Consider the following 11,394-nt stretch of genomic DNA (forward strand, 5'->3'; position numbering starts at 1 on the left):
GATTGTTAAATAGTTAGTAATACAATAATATAGTTATATTTCAATTTTAATTTTAATTATAATTAAAGAATGTTATGTTACATATTTTAATTATAAAATTTGTAATTAATCATGTCAACGACTATAGTTCAAATGGTATAGTCTCTTTGTTAATGAGTTATAACTCAAATGACATAGTCTCCCCATACTCATCTAAGAGGTCACGAGTTCGAGTTTTCTTGTCTTTAGTAAAAAAAAAGAAAAACTACCATTTGTACCCATGAATTTTGCGAACGCTGACAAAAGTACCCATCAAACAAGAAAACTACCCATGAAAGATGGGTTCCGTGTGACAATAGTACCAAAACCGTGATTTTTCGTTGACTTTTTAATAAAATTTCTAAATTACCCCTTCTATCTTCTTTTCCAAATTCCAAATTTCACAACTCTCACCCTTCGTTTTCCTCTGCTGTTGCCAACCACCAAAAAATTAAAAAGATTAAAAACTGTGGATTATTAATTATCTGAAATTATTGTTCAAATATTATGAATTTGTAGATCTCGTATAGAAAAAGAAAAAAAAGTTTGAAATTAACAAAAAAAACATACATTTTGGTTTCTTGGTGTCACTGTGGGAACAAGAGGTGCAGAACCAAGAGCCTTTGGAAACGGAAGGAAGGATAGGTCGGAGACAGAAGATGTGATAGCCTCGGTCGCATTTGTTGCAGAGGAGAAGCTTCGCTGGGAACTCACCGGAGGAGCAGTGATGATGTCGTCGTCGAAGGTGGGCTTGGGAGTGTGGCTCCTTCTTCACCCTGCATTCCCCTGGCCATGTCTTCGATCATACTCGGCATGTTCAGAAGCTCATCCTCATCAATGTACCCCACCACCATCATCCCTCCTTGTTCTCCAGTACTCAAAGTGAAACAAGATCCTTCAACAATAACGTTACTACCACCACAACCTTCTAGAGGGTTCTGCGGTGGCCTCGGAAGCCTAGCTTGAGCAGCGGCGGCGGCTGCGATGTGAATATCAGTTCACCAAATCGTATGAAGATACTCTAACAGTAGCCCCTTTTTCTACAGATCGACGGCGCTGAGCAGTGTTTGGAGTCACCGTTGGAAAGAGAACATGGCCACTGGCCTCTTGTTGGCTCTGGTTGCTAAATTCTGCTACTTATTGCTTTGGAATAAGAAGAACAACAATATTCAGGTTGAAGAGTTTGATAAGGGTGTGCTTTCTTAGTGTTGTTGTTGCATCCGAAGAAGAAAGAAACAACAAGGATAATGATGTTAAAGTTGATTTGGATTTAGATTTGGAGAACAAGTTAGGATTGGAATAAAGAGAGATGGAGGTTGAGGATAAAGATTGGAGGAAGACATCAGATACTTGGTCTTGAGGGAATGGTGACTGGCGGTGGCAGAGGAAGACGAAGGATGAGGGTTGTGAAATTTAGAATTTGGGAAAGAAGATAAAAGGGGTAATTTGGGAATTTTATTAAAAAAATCAATGAAAAATCACGGTTTGGGTACTATTGTCACACGGAACCCATCTTTTATGGGTATAACGTTAGTTTTCTTGTTTGATGGGTACTTTTGTCAGCATTTACAAAATTTATGGGTACAAATGGTAGTTTTTCTTAAGAAAAATAGTGTAGTCTCTTTTACTCACTTAAAAGTAGCGGAGTTTTAATAAGAGAATGACATGTGATATATTTTAGGGTAATGCTATGATGTTGAAGGAGAAAATTTTCAGCAGGTGCTAAAACTAAGTGGCGTAGTAGAGAAGCTTACGCGTGTATCTGTTGCCTCCCAGGTTCCGACAAGTCCTGCAGTGTATCAGAGATTGATGGAAAAGGACATTTAATTACATATTATTTGATTTTGTTAATGATAATGATTAAGTTGCTGGACTTTTTTTGGGAGTCCGATAAATATTTGGTATGTAATGTATTGCGGGTCCAAGAAAGATTGGATGTTGTGATAAAAAAATTGTACAACCCGATAAAATGAATAATAATAATAATAATAATAGCACAGTAGTTATAAATAATTTATTGGTACCAAAAAAAAAATCAAGTCCCAAATGAAGTGTAGGAGGTGTTGGTGGTGGTGGCATATACGTTCCTATGCGTACTTTTGTTATTGGGTTTTATCAGAAATCATTCACAGCTATCTCAAAATATAAGAGCTCACCACTCTACAAATAACAATAATAATACATCTTCGTTATTTATACAATATTTAGGGTTAATTGCATGTTATACAGGTTAAATATTTTAGGTTATATATCTAGCCTTTAGATTTTAAAAAATATGCGAAATTATTTTTTTATTTTATTTTAAATGTAGAAATAGCTAGACTTTTTAATTAATTTTTTCAAATATTTATTTTAATTAAAATAAGTGTGTAAATTATGTATAAATTTTTTCTTCTAATTTTTCTTAAATATGCCACTTTGTCAAATGATATAAAAAGACACGTATATATAGTTAGGTTCACAAACATCACTACTTTATGTATTTTTTTTTTTTTACTAAAGATAGGGAGATTCGAACCCGCAACTTTTTTGGTGAGTATGGAAAGATTATATTATTTGAATTATAACTCATTGGCACTACCTCATGTATGTTAGTTGTTGTTTGTTTTGTGTATGAATAATATATGAAAATATACTTTATAAAATTAGATTACTCATAATTTATTTAGTATTATTTTATATTATAAATATTACTTTGATATGACTCTATTAATAGTTAGTTTTTTATTTATTTTGTCCTTTTTAGTAAGATGAATAATTTATATTTTAAAAAAATTATAATGATAAACATAATATACAATTATCACAATTACAAATTTTAATAGAGGTAAACAAATAATAAAAAAAATTTGTACAAAGCAAAAATAAAGTACAACAAAAAAAAATAGAAGACAAGAATTTAATTCATTTGGGACTTGATTTTTTTTGTACCAATAAATTATTTATAACTAATGTGTTATTATTATCATTATTCATTTTTTCGGGCTGTACAATCTTTTTTGAACTCGCAATACATTACATACCAAATATTTATTGGACTTCTAAAAAAAGTCCAACAACCTAATTATTATCATTAACAAAATCAAATAACATGTAATTAATTGTACTCTTCCATCAATCTCTAGGCACACTGCAGGACTTGTCGGGACTTTCGAGACAATAGATACACGCGTAAGCTTTTTCCTACGCCACCTAGTTTCATCATCTGCTGAAAATTTTCTCCTTCAGCACTATAGTATTACTTTATATTTTAATGGTAAAATTAAGAGTATATACCCATTTTAATCCTCAAAGAATTTTAAACTGGACACTTTAGTCTCCAACTAAAATTAATTACTCGATTAGTCCCTAACAATTAATTCCGTCAGTCACTTAGGTCCTTTACTCCGTTAACTCTAACGGAAGATAAAATAGTTCCTGACAACTCTAACAGGGGACAAAATGATTCCTGACAACTCTATCAAGGGACAAAATTATCCCTCTTTATTCAAAAATGACACTGTTCTTCCCCAATTTTTATCATATCTCGTATAACCCTAACATTCATACTCTCCTTCTTCACCTTCACAGTCTTCTTTTCCATCTTTTCCTTCCTCCTCTTTAGCTCCAAGATTAAGCTATGGTGTAATTGTCACACATATCGCACCTACCTCATTATTTCATGGACCACACACTTTCTAAATCTTTGTGACTAGTACATCCACCTCATCTGCACTTCACTCACCAAAAGCATCCACTTCCACGTCTTCGATAACATCACCTCCAACCCCGACACGTCCATGACATCCTCAAGACCAAGTTCCACAACTACTCCAAGGGCACGTCTTTCTCCACTCTCCGGCAAGCAATATAGATTGTTGGACATTAGGACATCATGAGAAGATTCACCTTCGACATCATATGCAAATTCTCATTTGAAATAGACACCGAGTGCTTCATTCCTTCTTTTCCAGAGTCCAAGTTGGCAAATAGTTTCGATCTCGCATCCAAGCTATCAATACAACGAGCAATATCACCGTTGCTGCTCATATGGAAACTGAAGCGATTACTGAACATTGGTTCAGAGAAGAAGCTGAAGGAAGCGATCGGAGTGGTGGACAATATGGTCATGGAGATGATATGGCAGAGGAAGAGGGAGATGACAACGACGACGACGGGTCTTAACAAATCAGACTTGCTGTCTAGATTCATGGGATCCATCGAAGACGATAACTAGTTGAGAGACATAGGCATTAGTTTCCTGAGTATGAATTGGTTGAGAACAAGTTGAGGATTTTTTTTCTTATGAACGTTAAATTTATAGAGTGTGCATTGTGTAGTTTGAAGTTACAGTGTTAGACTGCTAGTGTTATGCGAGATATGATGAAAATTGGGAGAGAACGGTGTCGTTTCCGAACAGAGGAGATCATGGATCATTTTATCCACTGTTAGAGTTGTCAGGGATTATTTTGTCCTCCGTTAGAGTTAACAGAATAAAGGACCTAAGTGACTGATGAAATTAATTGTTAGGAATCAATCAAATAATTAATTTTAGTTAAGGACTAAAGTGTTCAGTCTGAAATTTTTTAAAGACCAAAATAGATATATACTCTAAAATTAATAATATATAATAGATAAAGATGTTGAGAGAAAGGCTTTATCGTTATGCTTGTTCCCGTATCCTTTTACTCGTTTTTGACCATATATAATTACCTACCACACAACCACCGTGTAATTGTAATTATACTATTATAGTAATTAGCAGGGATCTAGGAACCTCTAACCTCAACAAATCAAACACTAAAATTCAAACAATCTATAAATGTAGTCACACAAAAAAAAATAGTAATCACAAAAAAAAATCTATAAATGTGTTTCGATTTGAGTTTGTAATGCATGAGAGTTTATTCTTATTTAATTTTGTAGACTTATGTTTGGTTAAAATTGAATTGATATCAACATAATTTATATTGAATAATTTAATATTAAAATTGATTATAATAAAATAAATTGTGTTTAGATAATTTTTATTAAAATTATTTCTATTTGTAAATTGTAAAACTACTAAAAAGAACATAAAACTATATTTTTAATCATTATTTATCTATTTTAATATTTATACTTTTTTTTTACTAAAATTATGTTTTCTAAAGATAAATAAAAAATTCTTTCAAAATAACATTAAAATATATAAAAGAGAATGTTTGAGTTTTTTTTTGTACAATTAGAAGAATAAAATAGGTGAAAGAAGAATTAACTACAACAATAAATATTTTTTGACAGATAACATAAGGACAATATTAGAAAAAAAAATTAATTACAATCATAATTTTTCAACGAACTATTTTAAATGCAAAAATAAGTAATTCTTGTTTTTGGTCGAACATAGATTTAAAAAAAAAGTATTCACGTTCATTAAATATAAAAATATCAAATAAAACTTGCATAGCCTTCAAATTTCAAATCATTTCAAGCCACCTTTACCCTGCATAACTTAAAAACACACTATATCGCTTTAGAGTTTAGACGGTGTTTGGCAATAACTCTATCCATTTTGTGAAAATCCAAATGTTATCAACCGCCATTTAACTACCAGCCAGTTTGTTGAGTTAATTAATAGCGGGTGGGCCCTACAGAAATTATCCATTAATACGGGTATAGTATGATATAGTAGTACTACTCCATACGTTTCCATTTCCACCCTTAGTCAGCTAAACTCCACTAGTATTGAATTGAAACCTTGACTGCTGCTTCTTTTCTTATCTTTATCCCCTTAGCCTTTAGGTGTGGGTGTGGCTCAAACCTAATCTCACATAATAATTAGGCACGGAGTTCAATGCCTCTATCTGCTACTGCGTAATTAAATTTAAAAGTATTCACCGCTCGGATTAATTCGGATGTGAATATGTGATGGGAAATAAAATCAAATAGATTAAATTTTAATTAATTTAAATAGGTTCAAATTTAATATTTTTATAAATATATTTGAACTAATTTAAATCGATTAAATTTAGATTAGATGGATTCGAATAATTGAATATTAATTAAAAATAAAATTTATAAAAAAATTAATAATAATAATAATAATAATAATAATAATAATAAAATCACATAATTAATTTTAACTTAAATAATTATTATAATTTAAAAAAATTTTAGGTTAAAAGATAAAGATGTATATATATTATTAAATTTTATTTATTTTTAATTAATATTAAATAGGTAAATCAATCATTTGTTTTTGTAGATCTGACATTAATCTTCTTATATTCATTAATTGGTGTACTTGAGATGCATTTTTTCTAGCGTCTGAGAAAGACGTTCTATGAATTGGATTTAGGGGGTCGGTCATCTTAAAATTGGGACTCATTTTTTGTTGTAAATATTTACTTGTAGCAATATAAAAACTAGAGAAAATGACAAATAGGTCCTTGACATTTTACTCCGCAGACGTTTTCGTCCCTGACCATTGAAAAATACTTTTAAGTCCCTGACCTTTATAAAACTTGGACGAATCACTCCCTGACGGAGGCATTTGGACGGATTAATCCCTGACAGAGACATTTGGATGGAGGGACTGATCCGTCCAAGTTTTGTGAAGGTCAGGCAGGGACTTAAAAGTATTTTTCAATGGTCAAGGACGAAAATGTCCGCGGAACAAAAAGTCAGGGACCTATTTGTCATTTTCTCAAAAAATTATATTAGTTACATGGCAGTTCCAAAAAGACGACGCACCTTTAAGATAAAAAAAATCTGAAAAATTCTTTGGAAAATGAGAGGTTTTTGAACAACATTGAAAGCTTATTCATTAGCGCAATTAATTTCTACAAAAAAATTTAAAAAGTTTTTTTATATAAAAAATACAAACGTTGGAATATTCTAAATTAGTTGGATTTTATTTTCTAATAGAATATAAAATTTGTATATAATATTAACTAAAATAATTATATTTTTTAATAAAATCAAAGAAACATAATTTTAGAATTATTTTTATTTAATAGAATTTTTAAATAAAAATAATTTTATTAAATAAAAATTTTTACTTATAACTCATAAATATCTATTTAAAATCTATTTATTTTATAAGAAGAAAAAATATTTTAAATAAAATATTTAAAAAAAATACTAAATTAGTGATCCAAAAATAATAAATTTTTATTTTTTTTTAATTAAAGAAAAAAGAATATGCATTTCTTTAGATTCCATGGTTCGAGTTCTAAAATTTTAAAACTAATACTCAAATCCATTAAAATTGAATTTAATCATGTCTGATCCGAGTATAATTAATTAGCCATTAAAAATAATTATAATTAGTTACTAAGTATATATTTTAAGGATCTTGGAATCAAATATTTAATAAATTTATAGTTAACATAAAAAAATAGTAAGAAAAAAACGAACACTCCTTTTGGTTTTTTTTTTTTTTTTTTTTTTGTTAAAAGAAGAAAAGTAAAAATAAAATAAATTTTATATTAACTAAAATATTACTAATTATCTTGACTTTCTTTAGAATATATGTGGCAGTTGCAGGATACAGTTGAAAGTGCATATATGGAGAGCGTTGTTTGCCGACACATACAACTTTGGACTACGCTAATTTTCCACCAATTACAGTTCTTCTTTGTCTGTTTTGCTAAATCATGAATACTTTGTTTATTCGATGACATATCTACTAGAGTATAAGGACGAAAACATATGAAGAAAAGCCAGCACTTTGAAATATAGAACTAATATATCAACTAATAAGGGGTGTAATTGGTTTTACGTGAAGTTGATACCTGAGAGTCATTAAATAATTTGACTGATTTGACTAAATTTTCATCTAACGACTCTCAGGTATCAATTTCATATGAAGTCGACTTCACCTGAGTTTTTACCATCAACTAATTAAGATCCTAGCTAGGTTCCTATGTATGAAATTAAATATTAAACTTTTTGTCAATTTTTTAGGAGATTTTTTTTTTGTCATTTTCATGTTATATAATTATTTTTTTGTCAGTATTTAAATTTTCAAATACAGTGTTGGTAGTTTACTCAACGAAAAAAAAAGTACCATTTTCATTGACCTATTAATAACGTTAGCTACGATTACAGAGTCTCTGGTTTGATTCTTAAGAAAAACCTAACTGAAAATGAATCGGAATATATCCGAAGAGAATATCCTTAAAAATCTGTGACAAAGTTATATTGTTGCTAATTCACCGAGAATCATCATGAATGAATCAATTCCAAGGAAATTACTATTTTCACACTTATACTTTGACTTACTACAATACTACCTCAATTAAATATCACTTATTATGATGTATTATACATTTATTATTTCTTATCTATTTTGCACTGGTCACTCGTCGGTGTTAATGTGCGATCAATTTAAAATGAAGACGACTGAAGATATTCATTCACACCTACGAATTAAAAATAATAAACAAAATAAATAATTGTTTAATCTGTTCTTTTTTCAATTGCGCATAGCTATTTTTTTTTAAAGATTGACTTGTGTATATAATATATGCTCATTTATCATATCATATTAAATTGAAGGTGTGAATTAAAATAGCATTTGTTGTTTTTAGGATGAGATAACTAAGTTTTGTAATTTGTAGTTATTAATTAGTTATTATTATGCATTTTCAAAAAAAAATAGTTATTATTAATATTTTTAATTATGTAAAATTATATTTAAATGTTAGTCAAATTTTAATAAAAATATTGGTTCCTGATATTATATTTATTTAAGATAAAAAATATTAAAAATCTTGTTGAAAGGTTCCTTTTAGCTTGGTGGATCACATATGTAGTTTTTGTCTGTACCTTTTGGTGCAATTGCATGGCGCTTTCGTCCTTGATACCAACACAAGAGGAGTCAATTTTCATGGGATCAATTTAAGAAAGTTCCGAAGCTCATTAACTTCTTTTTGTTTTTTTATCGAACCGACCATTTTATCTCTTCAGCAATGCAAGAGAATGAGACCAGCTGGTGTAGTTGAGATACGTGCCTTTTTACGCGGGTAATTTGGACCAAAATCAAATCAAAATCACTCATTTTGTGGTGTTTATATTCCCATCCAGAAACTCCTTAAGTTACGGTTTGAAAAGTCCAAACCAAGATTTTGGATTTAATTTGGGAGTGTCATTGTCAGTCAGTTAATGTAATTAACTATGTAATCCTTTCTTAATTCCTACACTATGCATATAATAATATTATACTCTTTTCAGGGAATTTATGAGCTCATATCACTACTAGACCTTTCCTCCTTTTCCTTTAATTATGTTATTATCTTTTGTAACGTATCTTAATTAGACGGTCCACATTTGATGACACAGATGGATGGTCAGATAGTCATCATCAATGTGAAATATAATGCTACAGTAGATACGTGCCATATATATCCGTACGTGTGCCCGCATGTGCATGCCTTGCTCCCCAACCAGATGTCAATATTATTCTTCCTCGTTCACTTTACTTTGCAATTTGCATGGACATTTATAATCACCTTCCACGTCTAACTTCGGTAGAAACTCCTACGGCTTAAGGGTAGATATAATTAGAGGATAATGTAAGGAGTGATTCTCCACGTACAAGTAATTTTTAATACAAATCACACAAGTTATTTATATTCATGCTGTTTTACATTTTTTTTTTTGCTTCTTTTTCTTCTTCCTCTTTCTCTTTCTCTTCCTCTTTCTTTCTCTTTTTCTTTCTCCGTGTCTCTTTTTCTTCTTTTTCGTAATTTTTCTCTCTGGTTATCATCGTCATCAACACCACCTCTTCCTCTCTTTTTTTTTATTGAAATTTCTTCTCCTTTTTTCGTTTTCTCTTTCTCCTTCATCAAAATCACCAAAAAAAACGAAAAAACATTATTTAAGGTACTGTTTTACTGTTTTTCTAGATTTTTTTTAGATTGTCTCTGTCATGTGTCTAACCCTTAACCAGCAAAACATTAAAAGATTTCAAGAAGAAATATACTGTCTCCTCCTATATTGGGTGTATTTCTTAAATCCTTTGGGTGTATTTCTGTAATCGTTTGGTTTATTTCTGTAATTGTTTGGGTGTATTTCTGTAATCCTTTGTATGTATTTCTGTAATCGTTTGGGTGTATTTTTGTAATCGTTCGGGTGTATTTCTGAAGTTCCATCATCTTCAAAACAATTTCAAAGCTTAATTTCAGAAACCATGAAAATAAAAAAAAACAGAAGGAGATCGAAGACAAAGAGAGAACGCTTTTCCATACAAATCATACAAGTCATTTATATTCACGCCGTTTTCACGTTTTTTTTGTGCCTCTTTTTCTTCTTCTTCTTTTTCCGTGCTTCCTCTTCCTCTTCTTCTTCTTCTTCTTCTTTCTCTGTGTCTCTTCTTCTTCTTTTTCGTAAAAAAGGAAACAAAGATGAAACACGCAAAGATGGTTCAGTAACGCGCGTGTTAGGCCCAATGTAAGACTTGTAAACAAAAATGACTTGTATGTATAGCACTCCTCAAAAATTATATACATTATACAAAGCATGCGATTAACTTAGAATATTATTTTTTGGAAAAACTCTACATCCATGTAATTTTTTCATTTAAACTATCTAAGTAACTTCAATCAGACACACCTCCCCAACTCCCTTAGACATTTGTTATACACGCGCCTCATATAACGTATATAACATAAACCTTATGCTGCGTGATAAACCTTTCTCAACGTAAACCTTGTTCTCTTCTCGCATTTTCGTTCTTCTTAATAAAATTCGTCGTTCTCCTCTGTTTGCATTTTTCTTCTCTGCTCGCATTCTTCATTATTGATCTGCATTGAATTCAATGTAATAAGTTCCATCGTTCTTCTTCTTCGTTTTCTTTTTCGATCTACACTTCTGAATGGAAACAATGAATGATTCAATTTCAAATCAGTTGAATGAGGTTATTACGTTGAGACAGCTAGAAAATGATTGTTGTATGCTATCACAATAATCTTAAATTTTGAACAAAGTAAAAGGAGGCCATCAAAACGAACAACATTCATTTGGTGAATCAAAATCACAAAGGCCACCGAACCGAACAATGTTCATGTGGTGAATAAATGGTGATCAACTTTCAATCAACAAGAATAGTATTTCTCCTCCTTTTCCTCCTCCTCCTTCTTCTTTCAAATTCGCGCACGTAGGTTCTTCTTCTTCTTCGCGCACGCAGATTCTTCTTCTTCTTTCGTTATAATCATCACCAACAACACTAACATTTTGCTCGGTTAAGTGGAGTTGCTCATTTTGATTCACTTGATTGTTAATGTGTTCAGTTGAGTCCTTGTGTATGCAGAAATATTTTTCTTACTGATTGAATGTTTATCAGGTTTTATTCAGCACATGATTGGTTTTCGGTTCAACGGTGTTGACCATTTCGGTTCACCTGATTGCTTG

The sequence above is a fragment of the Arachis ipaensis genome, chromosome B10 (genome assembly GCF_059453495.1).
Source record: "Arachis ipaensis isolate K30076 ecotype BB chromosome B10, ASM5945349v1, whole genome shotgun sequence".
NCBI classification, from domain to species: domain Eukaryota; kingdom Viridiplantae; phylum Streptophyta; class Magnoliopsida; order Fabales; family Fabaceae; genus Arachis; species Arachis ipaensis.